The following is a 12,864-nucleotide window of genomic DNA, read 5'->3' as shown; positions in this document are numbered from 1 at the left end:
TTGAATACCTTGCAAACAAATTTCAAGTAGTTTCAAATTCAGATCAAGTTGGTATCAGAGCCCAGGGTTTTTGTGCAAAGATCTTCTAACTGTCTTGCAAAGTATTGATGCTTACCAGGTTGAAACTCAAAAGAGGGGAAGGACAGTTGACTAGAGAACGAGAGAATCCTCAGTCAAGGAAGGCCAGAGAGCCATCACCTCCACCTTCAATTTCACCCTCAAGAGTCTCAGCAGAAGCTTCAAGAATGTCTGCACATGAAGGAGAAATTCCTACAGAGACAGATCCAAGAGAAGAAGAAAGAGTCTTCAGAAAGGCTTTCTTGGACCTCACTGAAATGGTGAGGATATTGTACCAAGAAAGAAATGAGAAATTGGCTGGAGAAGGGTCCAAACATCCACATGAAGGAGAGGGCTCTTCAGGAGGTAAGAAGGATGATGATCATTCCAAGAAAGGACATGGAGGAAATGGTGATCCACCACCCCCATCTTCACCTTCTTCCTCTTCATCCTCGTCTTCTTCTGTTCATAAGCATAGATCCTCTAGAAAAAGTCCTTTTTTGAAGCTTGATGTAAAATTCGAATTACCTATGTTTAATGATGAAGTGAATGCAGAAAAGCTTGACAACTGGATTAGGCAGTTGGAAGTTTACTTGAGGATCCAGAATATGCATGATGATGCCACAAAGATTCAGTTGGCTTTTTTGAGAATGGATGGAGCAGCATTGGTCTGGTGGGAGGCCAAGACTAAAGAGGAGATCAAGAAATTTGGTAAGGTTACCTTAACATGGCCTGAATTTCTGTTAGCCATTAAAAAATAGTTTTTTCCTCTTGCTCACATGCAGAAGGCCATTATGAATTGGCAAAATTTCAGACAACTTAAGGGTCAGAGTGTCCAAGACTACACCCAAGAATTTAGGAGAAGAGCTCTCTTGTTAGGGGTAGATTTGCAGACCCAGGAAACCTTACTGAAATACATTGGTGGCTTGCATAGCTACCTTAGACACACCATCTTGATGTTTAACCCTACTAGCCTGGATGAGGTTTGTGTCCAAGATACCCATTTAGAGGCAAGGGAAAAAAACACATTTGAAGAGGGTAGAAACAAGCCCCCCAAGGGGAAAAACAAAGAGAAAACCTCCAAGGGAAAGGGCAAAAAGAATGCATCTGTCAAACAGGAGAGTGAGAAAGTGATCTGTAAACACTATTCTAAACCAGGCCATGAGGAGAAAAACTGTTGGAAATTATATCCTGAAAAAAGATCTCAATTTAACAAATCCAAAGGGAAACAGAAAACTGCTGCTACTACATCTACACCACAAGATTTAGGGGAAGATTCAGGTGATGAAACCAAAATTACAGCCATGGGTTTGAAAAACTTGAAGGAAAAAGAAATTGAAACTCAAGCCAGCACTAGTACCTCAAACTGCCATGTACAAGCTCCTAATGAGGAAGAAAGAATTGAACTGTTTCATGTGAGGGTGATTTCAAAACATACTAAAATTGACACACTTTTTGATAGTGGGTCACAAGCAAACCTTATATCAGAGGACTTGGTCAAGCAGCTTAAACTTGAGATTGTTCCACATCTGAAGCCATATCCACTTGGATGGATTTGCAAGGATGCAAATTTACAAGTTTCAAGAAAGTGCACATTGCGCTTTGCAATTACTGCACATTTTATTGACACAGTTGAACTTGATGTGGTACCTTTTGATATAGCAGGAATTGTTTTGGGAAGTCCTTTCTTGTTTGACAGGAAAGCTATCTTTCATCGCCATGAAAACAAATATCATCTGTTCAAAGATGGCAAGGAGTTCATTGTTAGAGCTCATCGCAAGAAGACAAATATAGCGATGGTGAATGCAGGACAGGTAAAAAGGCTAGTCAATTCAAGTAAGAATTTTGTTCTTCTTATGATTAAGCCCAAGGTTGATGTGAATCATGAGTCATTTGACAATTGTGATCCAAAACTTAAATCAGATCTGTATGATGTAGTTGATGCATATCATGAGATGTTTCAGGAGCCAACAGGTTTGCCTCCTAAGAGGGAGATTCAGCATGAAATCCATTTACATCCAGATTGTCCTCTTCCAAACATAGGCATGTACCGCATGTCTATTATGGAGAATGCTGAAATAAAGAAGCAAATCAAGGACTTGTTGGACAAGGGTTTCATAAGGCCAAGTACTTTGCCATGTGGGTCACCGATTGTATTGATTCCAAAGAAAGATGGCACTTGGCGTATGTGTGTTGATTTCAGGGCCTTGAACAAGATAACGGTAAAGAATCGTTACCCACTCCCAAGGATAGATGATTTGCTAGACCAGCTGAAAGATGCTTGATATTTCACTAAGATAGACTTGCGCAGTGGATATCATCAAGTAAGAATTGAAGAAAGTGACATTTGGAAGATAGCCTTTAAAACCAAACAAGGACTCTTTGAGTGGCTTGTGATGCCATTTGGTTTGTGCAATGCACCTGCAACTTTCATGCGGGTAATGGATGATGTCTTGCGTCCTTTTCTTGATGATTTCATTATTGTCTACTTAGATGACATCTTAATTTTCAGCAAGTCTAGAGAAGATCATGTCATGCATGTTAGGAAAGTACTTGATGTTTTGAAGAAGAATCAATTATTTCTTAAAATGTCAAAGTGTGAATTTGGAAAGACTTCTTTGGTTTATTTGGGACACATAGTAGGAGGAGGTGCTTTGAGAATTGATCCTGCTAAGATTGAGGCTATTGTGAAGTGGCCTACTCCCAAATCCATAACAGAGGTAAGAAGTTTTTTGGGTGCAGCTCAATATTGGAGGAAGTTTATCTCTAACTTCTCTTCTATAGCAGCTCCTATGCATGCAGTGACAAGTGTGAAGCATGCTTTCCAATGGGGAGGCAAGCAGCAAAAAGCTTTTGAATCTTTGAAAGAGAAGATTAGTTTAGCTCCAGTCCTTGCATTACCGGATTTGAGACAGCCATTTGAGATACAAATTGATGCTAGTGATTATGCTATGGGTGCAGTTCTTCTACAGCATGGTAAGCCTATTGCTTTTCATTCTGAAACTTTTAATGGTGCTATTGTAAATTATCCTACATATGATAAGGAGTTGTATGCGTTGGTACAAAGTGTCAAAAAGTGGAAACACTACTTGATGGGCAAAGAAACTATTATACATACCGACCATCAGCCCTTACAGTACTTGCAATCACAAAGCAAGTTACAACAGTCACGACACTTCAGATGGATGGGCTTCTTGCAACAGTTCCATTTGGTAATAAGGTATAAGAAAGGTACTTTGAATAAGGTTACTGATATGCTTTCAAGGCCTATTATTGGTGCTGTTACTTTACTTAAGAATGATTCCATTGTACATGATAGTTACATAGAACAATATGCATCTGATGATGAATTTAAAGATGTGTATGCTAACTTGAGTAAAGGAAATCATGTAGAGGAAAATGACTATCACATGCATAACAATTTGTTGTTTCATTTGGGCAAGTTGTGTATACCACAGGGGGAGAGGATAAATGTCATAAGAGAAGCTCATTCTTCTCTTATTGCTGGCCATTTTGGTGTGAGCAAAACAGTTGCACATACAGAGGTATTACTATTGGCCTCGCATGGTAGATTCTGTTTCAAGGTTCATAAGAGGTTGTTCATTATGTGCTACAAGCAAGCCTAGCAACAGGAAGCTTGGTTTGTATACTCCTTTGCCGGTACCTTCTAGACCATGGGAGAGCATCTCTATGGATTTTGTAAGAGGTTTGCCAAAATCTCGAAAGCAGCGTGATTATTTATATGTAGTAGTTGATCGTTTCAGCAAAATGTGTATACTTATGCCTTGTAAGAAAACTATAATTGCTGAACAAACTACTGAATTATTTTTTCATCATGTATGGATTCACTTTGGTTTGCCTACTTCCATTATTAGTGACAGGGATTCCAGATTTGTGGGGAATTTTTGGTCCAACCTATGGAAGATGATGGACACAAAGTTGAAGAAAAGTACTGCTTTCCATCCGCAAACAGATGGACAAACCGAAGTTGTGAACAGAACCATTGTGCACCTCTTGAGAGGTTATTGCAGCAAGCATCCCAAGCTTTGGGATGAACATTTTCACTACATACAACATGCTTACAATCGTGCCAAGCACTCTTCCACAAACACCTCACCGTTTGAAGCTTGTTTTGGTTACTTGCCAAAATCACCTCTTGATTTCATTCTTGAGAAAGATGTCGCCATTGAGGGACATAGTGACATTGACAAAGCTCGTTCATTCATTGAAAGAATTCAGCAAATACATCAGCAAATTCAAGAACAACTTGAGAAGAGTCAAGGCAAGTACAAGGAAAGACATGACAAGCATAGAGTCGATCACAAGTTTCAAGAAGGAGATGAGGTATGGCTGTACATTAGTAAGGAAAGGATGCAAGGAGAAGGTAAAAAGCTGAAGCCTATTCGTTATGGTCCATTCAAAATCCTCAAGAAGGTTGGAAATAATGCTTTTCAATTAGATTTTCCTTCCTACATGCAAATGTATTCTGTTGTCAATGTGGAGAAATTACGTTTGTATGAACCTCCTTTGATTGCTGATCATGAAAATGCTGTTCAGCTGCCATCTATAGAAGATTTCTCGCTAGAATTCTTAGATGAGCTGAAAGAAGATACAATCCTTGACAGAAGGACACGCACTTCAAGAAGGGGCAGTGTAGATTATGTTCAGGTTGGTTTCAAAGGCAGCAAACCGAACAAGGCAAAGTGGATGGAGGTCGACAGAGTGAGGGAGCTGTACCCTCACCTCTTTAACAGGTAGTTGAAGGCTTTTGGGGTCCAAAAGCTTCCCAATGGGGAGGCGTGATCAGGTGCTCATGTCCTAAGTGTCGTAAAATGCTCAAAATTTAAAGTTCTTAGAACTGGTTCAAAGTTATATGACTGGAAATTGCTCGTATTCTCGATTCCGGCGCCGCAAATGGTTCGAAAAACGGTCGCCGTATGAGGAAGTTATGGCAAAAAGAAGAATTTGTCCATAACATTAGAAATTTTAATTTTTCAAAAAAAAATTAAAAAAGGAATATTCCGCTAGGCATGAAATCCGAGGCAACCACCAAACATTAAATGTAACTGCAGTTAAGTTGGCGGAATTTTGGCAAGAGCGCCAAATTTGGCGGACCCGCCATAATTGGCGGAGCTAACTGGAGTTAACTAAAGTTAGCTGGAGTTTTTCTAGGGGCAAACTGGAGAAACTTTAAATGGCCATAACTTTGGCTAGGAAAGTCGGTTTTGGACGAATTTTTTTTTGATTTTGGGTATTTTCGACCTTCTGAAGCCATTGGTGCAGGTCTTACAGCCATATGAGGTCATTTGCAGAGGTTTTGGAGCCGTGAAAGTTCTAGGAGCCACCAGGGCCCAGTTTTGTGAAGACTGGATAGGGTTGCAGGTATCCATTGGAGGTGATCCAATAGTCAATCCTGAAGGATTCAAGTGTTATGAATCCATTTTTACCATCTATTTCTCCTGTAGATGCTTCTATTCAGCTGTATTTTCAATTTGAGCATTTAATAAAAACAAGGACAAGCCCGGTTGGGAGCTTTGGACCTAGTAGACGTAGCCCTGGAGGGGGTGAACTGCTTTATCAACTTCTTTTGCATTTGTGGTTGATTTATTTTGCAGAACAAATTCATTTTAATGTGTTAAATAGTAAAAGGAAATAACTCTGCTATGCTTAAAGGGGTCATGAACAGCTGAAAATTTCATTTGTTTTCTTTCTGCAAGACATGGAAATCTTTTAAACATGTTTAATTCTGAATTGAATACCTTGCAAACAAATTTCAAGTAGTTTCAAATTCAGATCAGTTAACGAGTGGGAAAGTCTTGCGATCGGGGCTTGCAACTACTGTCAGATCTAACGACAGACGACCGTATGGCAGGGAACGAGCGCGAAGTTTAACACGTGGGCTGGGGTGACGGGGACCATTGGATTGGGACGATCAACGGCCGCGATTTAAGAACGGCGAATGGATAAGGAAGCGCGTAGTCGTGCAATCACAAAGGGATTAAGGTGGAGGGCTATATGTGCACAGGCTTGTGTGTTAAGCACTCGAGCTAAAGAAAACGAGTTTATGCGGGTTTTTTGGAATAAAACAGAGACAACGGAGTAAAAGGGAATATGGGTTAACAAAGGATTTTGGATATAAATAAGGATAACGAGAGTGAAGAGAGTAAAAGGAAAATGAAGGAGGAGGGAAGAAAAGACCGCAACAAGCTTTCTTTAAGCACCAACAATATTTCCCAATCTATCATTGACCCTCAACTGTTCAAAATTGTAGCAGAGCTAACACTGACCTTCTTTAAATAGCCACATGAATCCCGAACAATTCGTCAGCATGTTCCAAACCGGTAAATATCGCAAATGCACTGTGATCCTTGGCAGTTACGACACTATCTTCTGCACATTCTCCTCGAGGTTCTTCCGTGTATGATTGTTCCACCATTATTTTCCAGACCCAGATCTGTAAAAAAGGCTGCATTGATCTCATCAGACACTATAAACCCTTGGCATCAAAGAATCCCTTTGAAACCAATATCTGGCTTTGATACCAGTTGTTAAGAAATTTACTACATAACATAAATAATTACTGAGAGGAATAAATATAAAAAATAACCAGCAACAAGCATAAGCACATAAACACAAATGTTTATCTGGGAAAACCCCAAATCCAGGGAAAAACCCATCCTAATAAGATCTCATTAGCATTGGCCAAAACCTTGGCCAATCCGACCAAGTGAGCCTTCCCTGCTCACCTCCAGGCCTTGCATTACAATGAAGTCCTTCCAACCTTTTATAAGCTCCATTACATATAATACCATGGGCAGAATACTATGGGTGCACAATACCATGTGACCCAAAACCATCACTGTTTAACCTGGTCAACTTTGACTCTATCCTGAGTCAAGTTTACCTAACAATTGCCTCCAATTTCTTCATTTCCATTATTTTTCCAGTTTTTTCCTCCTCACATGCAACATGTGTCCTTTCACCTTCCTTTTCTCCTAATTTCCGTTATTTCCATAAATAAAATGCCAATTAATGCCTCTTTGCCTTTCCAAAGTCTTTTCCATTGCCTTTGCCAATTTCCTTTAGCCATAATAAACAACATGAACACCCACTATGATGTTTTGCCCAATATTCAGCTTGGAATACATGTCCCACGACCTTGGTCTTAAACTTTTTTACATGGAAAATAAACAAGGGGCTGTTCCAAAAGTCCATCTCCACATAAATTCGAGCATAAGTAGTTTTATAATACTTTCTTGTATTTGAGCTACGACAACAAAATATTCCAAGAGCATTCTGATGAGCCTCATCATTGGGTAATTATATGGGCCTTAATTCACTTCCTAGCTTACTCAAACCAACTTTTCTCACAACTTATTACATGTTTTTGATTATATTTTGTTTATGAGATGAGTTAGAGTTGGATATTATGTCTAGTGGACTAATATGCATTGAATGCAAGATTGAAGGAGAAAATCAAGGAATTTTGGCAAGTACTAAGGTTAAAACTTGAATGGGACAAGGGAGAGGGATTGTAGGAGGTAAATCCTCCTCATTTTTTTTCTCTCCCATTCGAATATTCCTCCATCCATCACACCAACTCGGAGTGCAAGAAGCCAAGCCATGAGGATTAGAAGGCAGTCGAGCAAGTGAGAGACAAAGAGCTAGTTTATCTCTAGTTTGGGAGCCGAGCCTCCCTAATTTTAAGGGATTCATTGGGGACTTTAGTTGTATAAGTAGAGGGGCCTATAGCCTCATTAGGATTTGAATTTTTGTTGTAAAACGCTAAGCTATTTTCGAGATCCAGACTTGTGAAAGTTTTATTGATGTAATTTTCTGTTTTGGTAATAAGAATGAGTTTTGTTTTGAGCAAGCACTGAGTTAACTCAAAGGGTTGAAGCTCTTGGGTTAGGGCCCAACCCTGGCAGCCAAGGCTCCTCTTTCTTGTATCTGTATGTTCAGATTAGTCTCATAGCTTCATTATTAATTTGTCTTTAGATGTATTTCATTCCAAGTAGTGTAGATTGGATTGGTTGTTTATTAGTTTGCTTCCGTTTGTGCCTTAATTCAGTAGCAAGTTAGCAGGGATAAAAGGAGTACCACAAGGTTTTTAGTGGGTGTCTTGGCCTCATTTCCTCCCTTTGGGATCATGATTTGAGGAAGGGACCCTTATGCAACCCCAAAAACACAGATTTCTATTTCTTGCATAAGCTTTAGAGTTTACTGTATTTAAGTTAGCATTTGATCAGTTTTGCAAAGTAGGATTTCATTGCCATCTCTTCTATCTTCACTCTTGTAGTAGATCTCATCCATGCTTTCATTCCTTTTAGCAACTTTCCTCATGCATCATGTAGGTAGTTAGTTCATTAATTCTGCTTTTCTAGCTTATGAGAATGCTTCTTGTTTACATAGCTTTTTGGGAATTATACATGTTTTATGCAGAGCAAGTGCTTCAGGAGGAGACAAAGACTTCATAGCCAAAAACCACCTTCCACTCCATCCACCATAGTCATTCCTTGTTTTCACCATTGCCTTCAATAGTTTTCATCATTTTTCATAGAAATTATTCCAAGCACATTGATCGAATCCAACCATCCTCTATATTTGTTGTTGACTTCTGAGTGATCCTAGACCTTTCCTCACTTCATTCCACCCATCTACCACCTTCCCTAAGCCTTCCATCACCCCCAACACCTTCCATTTTTCTATCGGTTGTATCTTGTAGGTTTATAGGGAATCCGGTAGGTTTTCCTGAAATGGCCTATTTTGAGGCCAAATTGAGGGAAAACCTCCAGGAAGTCACCAAAAGCCTCCCAAGGGTCTCCCACACCATCCAACCACCTCCTAACCCTTCCAACCATCCTCCAACATCCTTAATTCACCTGCCACATCACCAAAAGAAATTAGTTTGCATACTTGATTTTGCATGAAAAGAAAAAAAGATAAAAACAGATTTACTTCAGTCCATTTACTTGCACATTAGTGATGTTTGATGCTTCTTACTTCCATGCTTAGATAGTAGCATTTTGTTCATGTTAATTTAGCATTATTGCAAAGCATTGTTTCTTTGCAGTTAATGAGGAAATGGTGTGATTTAGCATTGAATTTCGGTCTTTTCCATTATTGCAGTAGAGTAGCTCTCCCTTAGAGAAAATTTCCCTTTCTTCCATCAAGAAACCAAGCTTCTTCTGACTCCATAGAATTCTGGCTTGAAAACTCCAATGGTCTCTCGCTAGCTAAACTGTGACAAAAGGCAGAACCATCACTTTTACTTGTGTATACAACACTGTCACCTCCAAGTTTGTATGAACACCGGGTTGACAAAGTAAAGCTGGTAGCCCAGGAGTTGCAGCATCCTTGTTGCAATACTGGCGCTCATCACTTTTTGGCGCCGTTTCCAGGGAGGTGTCTGAGTAATATGTGAATACTGCTTCTTTCTTCTTGTCTCTAATATTCCGCCACTAGTTTATTTCTGCAAAAGTAATTTAATTGCTTCCTTTTTCATTCTACATTTTTTGCTTTCCTTTCCATTCTAGAAGAAAGATTTCAATTCAGAAAGTAGTTTTTCATTCAGTCAGTAGTTTTCATTTAATCAACAATTTCAATTCTGCAAAGTACTTTCCAAGTTTGAAAAAAAACACAAAACCAACCCCAAAAAAAAAACATTTCCTTTCATGCCTCATAGGAATAGGGATAACTTAGGGAAAATTTTCCTAAATACCCCCACTGCATCAAACAGCCAACCTTCCCTCTTCTTCGGTGACTATGAACTAGAGGAACCCTTAGGTGAGCAACCTAACATATTTGAAGAACCTACAGGGGAAGAAGAAGAAGAAGAACCCATTCCTACTGAACTAATGGCTGAAAACATAAATGACAGATGGAATAGAGAGAGATTTGAGGGTGCCTTCCCCATCAGTGAAACTAATGGGGACACTAAGATGAAAAATATAAGCCTCTCTGCCCTACATCATTTCCATGGCTTGATCACAGAATACCCCGACACTTTCCTATTTGAGTTTGCTGTTATATGCCGAACCTATGGCTATACAGATGATGAGAAGAAGTTAAAACTATTTCCAACTACCCTCAAGGATGCAACATTGCGCTAGCTCATGGGTTTACTTGGGGATAGCATCACAACTTGGGCTCAGATGCAGCAAGCCTTTAACAACAAGTATCAAGACTACTATCAGTCAAAGGATACTAAAGAGGAAATTTTTAGGATGACCATAGGCAATGATGAATCCCTAGAGGATTACGAAGAAATATTCTAGCTTAGTTACAAAAGGGCCAGGTGCACACTTGTACCTGAGTCACTAAAGCTAGTCCTGCTTAGGGGAGTAAGGGAAGATCTTTTGGATATCATACACTTTTTAGCAGGAGGAGATATCTACCAATTACCTTATGAGGATATTAAGACTGTCTTTAGAAACCATTCTAGGGCAGCTAGGAAAACGGGTAAGGGTAGTTAACTTATGGTCAGTACATCCTCTTCCAATTCATCCATCAAGGGTGAAATTGGAAATATGCTGGAAGATTTCAAGAGTGAGATGCTGCAAACCCTTGCCTTGCAAATGGACACTATGCACATTAAGAGAAAGCAGGAGGAAGCAGAGAGAGCCTTGGCCATTTTTTGTCCTAGATGCACCAGGAGGCATCCTAGGAATGAATGTCCATTAAATTCTATTGAAATTTGCTTAGTCTGTGAAGAAAACTACTCCACAAACAAGTGCCCTTCTTTGCCTGGACTCAAAGCTGTATATCAAGGAGTTGAAGGGGTCACTGAGCAGCTCTGCTACATAAACCAAAGGAGACCTCATGGGCCTAGACCATACCAGTAGGGCATGCAAGGGTCATCCCATGCATATTACAACCCCAACCAAACCACAACCATACCTTCTTGGGGACCCCCTGCTCATCCTTCCTGGTCTACACCCCCTCCTTGGTCCTTTGCATCTCAGTATCACTCCCATCCATCCAGCCAGTCATTTCAACCATATGCTCTGCCACAACCTCAGGGGAATGCACCACCCAAGGGGCGGAGGCCCCAATACAATAATGCTCCAGATTTATTGCCTCCACCACCTGCCCAACCACAACTATTACACTCTCCTCCACCCAAGCAACCCCAAATTCCTGCCTAACCAAATTCGAACCCGAACAACAGACAGGCTCAACAAGTATACCGTGGAGAAACATCATATCAAGCTTATGCCGTGGAAATCCAGGAGATTAACTTGAGATCTGGGAGAGTTCTCCTGGATAACCAATCTCCACCTCCACCTAGGGAGGTTGAGGAAGAAAGAGAGGAAATCATTCTTAAAGTGAATCCACCCTTTCCTGAGAGACTAACCCAACCACTCCAACCTACCCCAAAAGAGACTGAAATTCTAGGAGAATTGAAAAATCTATGTGTAAAGATTCCACTTCTCCAAGCAATAAAAGATGTTCCTATTTACAATAAGTTGATTAAGGAGAAGTGCTTCAAACATCTAGGGAGGCGAAGAAGAGATTCCCCCACCATTAATGTCATTGGACAACTGTCCAACTTAATGTTGGGGCAGGTAATCTGTCCAAAGTATTTGGACCCTGGAAGCCATGTAGTAGATGTGCACATCAATGGCACCATTGTCCCACACACTTTGATTGATCTTGGGGTTGCAATTAATGTGATGACCAAGGACACCATGCTCAAGCTCAACCTCCAAGGTTCATTGAGGAAGACCACAACAGCTCTACAACTTGCAAACCGTTCCACAGTGATCCCTGAGGGGATTATGGAGGATGTGATGGTCTCCATTGACTCTTAGGAGTATCCTGCAGATTTCCTAGTTCTCCAGCCTAAGGCTAAGCTTACTGGTTACCCTCTCATCCTTGGGAGACCCTGGTTGGCCACTGCCGATGCTTACATTAGCTGCAGAGCTGGGAATATGACCATCAAGAATGGGCATATGTCCAAGCAATTAGTCCTATACCCTCTTGCTCAACCATCTCTAGAGCATGATTTAACTTTATGGTTGGAGGAGGAGGAAGAATATGAAGTTTATTACGCCCAACTTTATACTTTAGAAACAACCATGGGAGGAGGACAACAGGATGAAGATGATTTGATTGAACACCTACTCCAAAGTCCAACTCCCAGTACATTGCCCTTAGAATATGTAGTAAAGGAAACCCAAAGCAACAATCCAATTGACATATGCTTGGCCGATTCCAACCCCATCCGTGTCAAAACCATATAATTCGGCCTTGATAGAACCTTGAAAATCAATCCATCTCTTTCTGCTCTCCAAGAAGAGAAGTTATGCAACATGCTAAAGGAACATCTAGATGCCTTCGCTTGGAGTTACAAAGAAATGAAGGGAGTACACCCCTCAGTGTGTACTCACCACATATACATCAAAGAAGGTTGCAAGCCAATTTGGCAACCCCAAAGGAGGATGAATCCAGCTCTTAAATATATAGTCAAAGAAGAACTGCAAAAACTGCTAGATGCAGGATTCATTTACCCTATCTCCGATAGTGAGTGGGTCTCTCCTTTGGTGTTAGTTCCAAAGAAAAATGGTAAGTGGAGGATTTGTGTTGATTACAGGGAGTTGAACAAAGCCACAAAGAAGGACCATTTCCCTCTACCCTTCATTGACCAAGTGCTAGATGGCCTGGCAGGGAAAAAGTTTTTCTCTTTCCTAGATGGATTTAGCAGGTACAACCAAATCCAAATCAGTCCGGAAGACTAGGATAAAACAACCTTCACTTGTCCTTGGGGTAATTTTTCCTATAGGGTCCTTCCTTTTGGCCTATGCA

The sequence above is a fragment of the Pinus tabuliformis genome, chromosome X (genome assembly GCF_031772625.1).
Source record: "Pinus tabuliformis cultivar Carrire ecotype Pingquan chromosome X, CPIR1, whole genome shotgun sequence".
In the NCBI taxonomy this organism is placed as follows: domain Eukaryota; kingdom Viridiplantae; phylum Streptophyta; class Pinopsida; order Pinales; family Pinaceae; genus Pinus; species Pinus tabuliformis.
Note: the sequence above shows the minus strand (reverse complement) of the source record.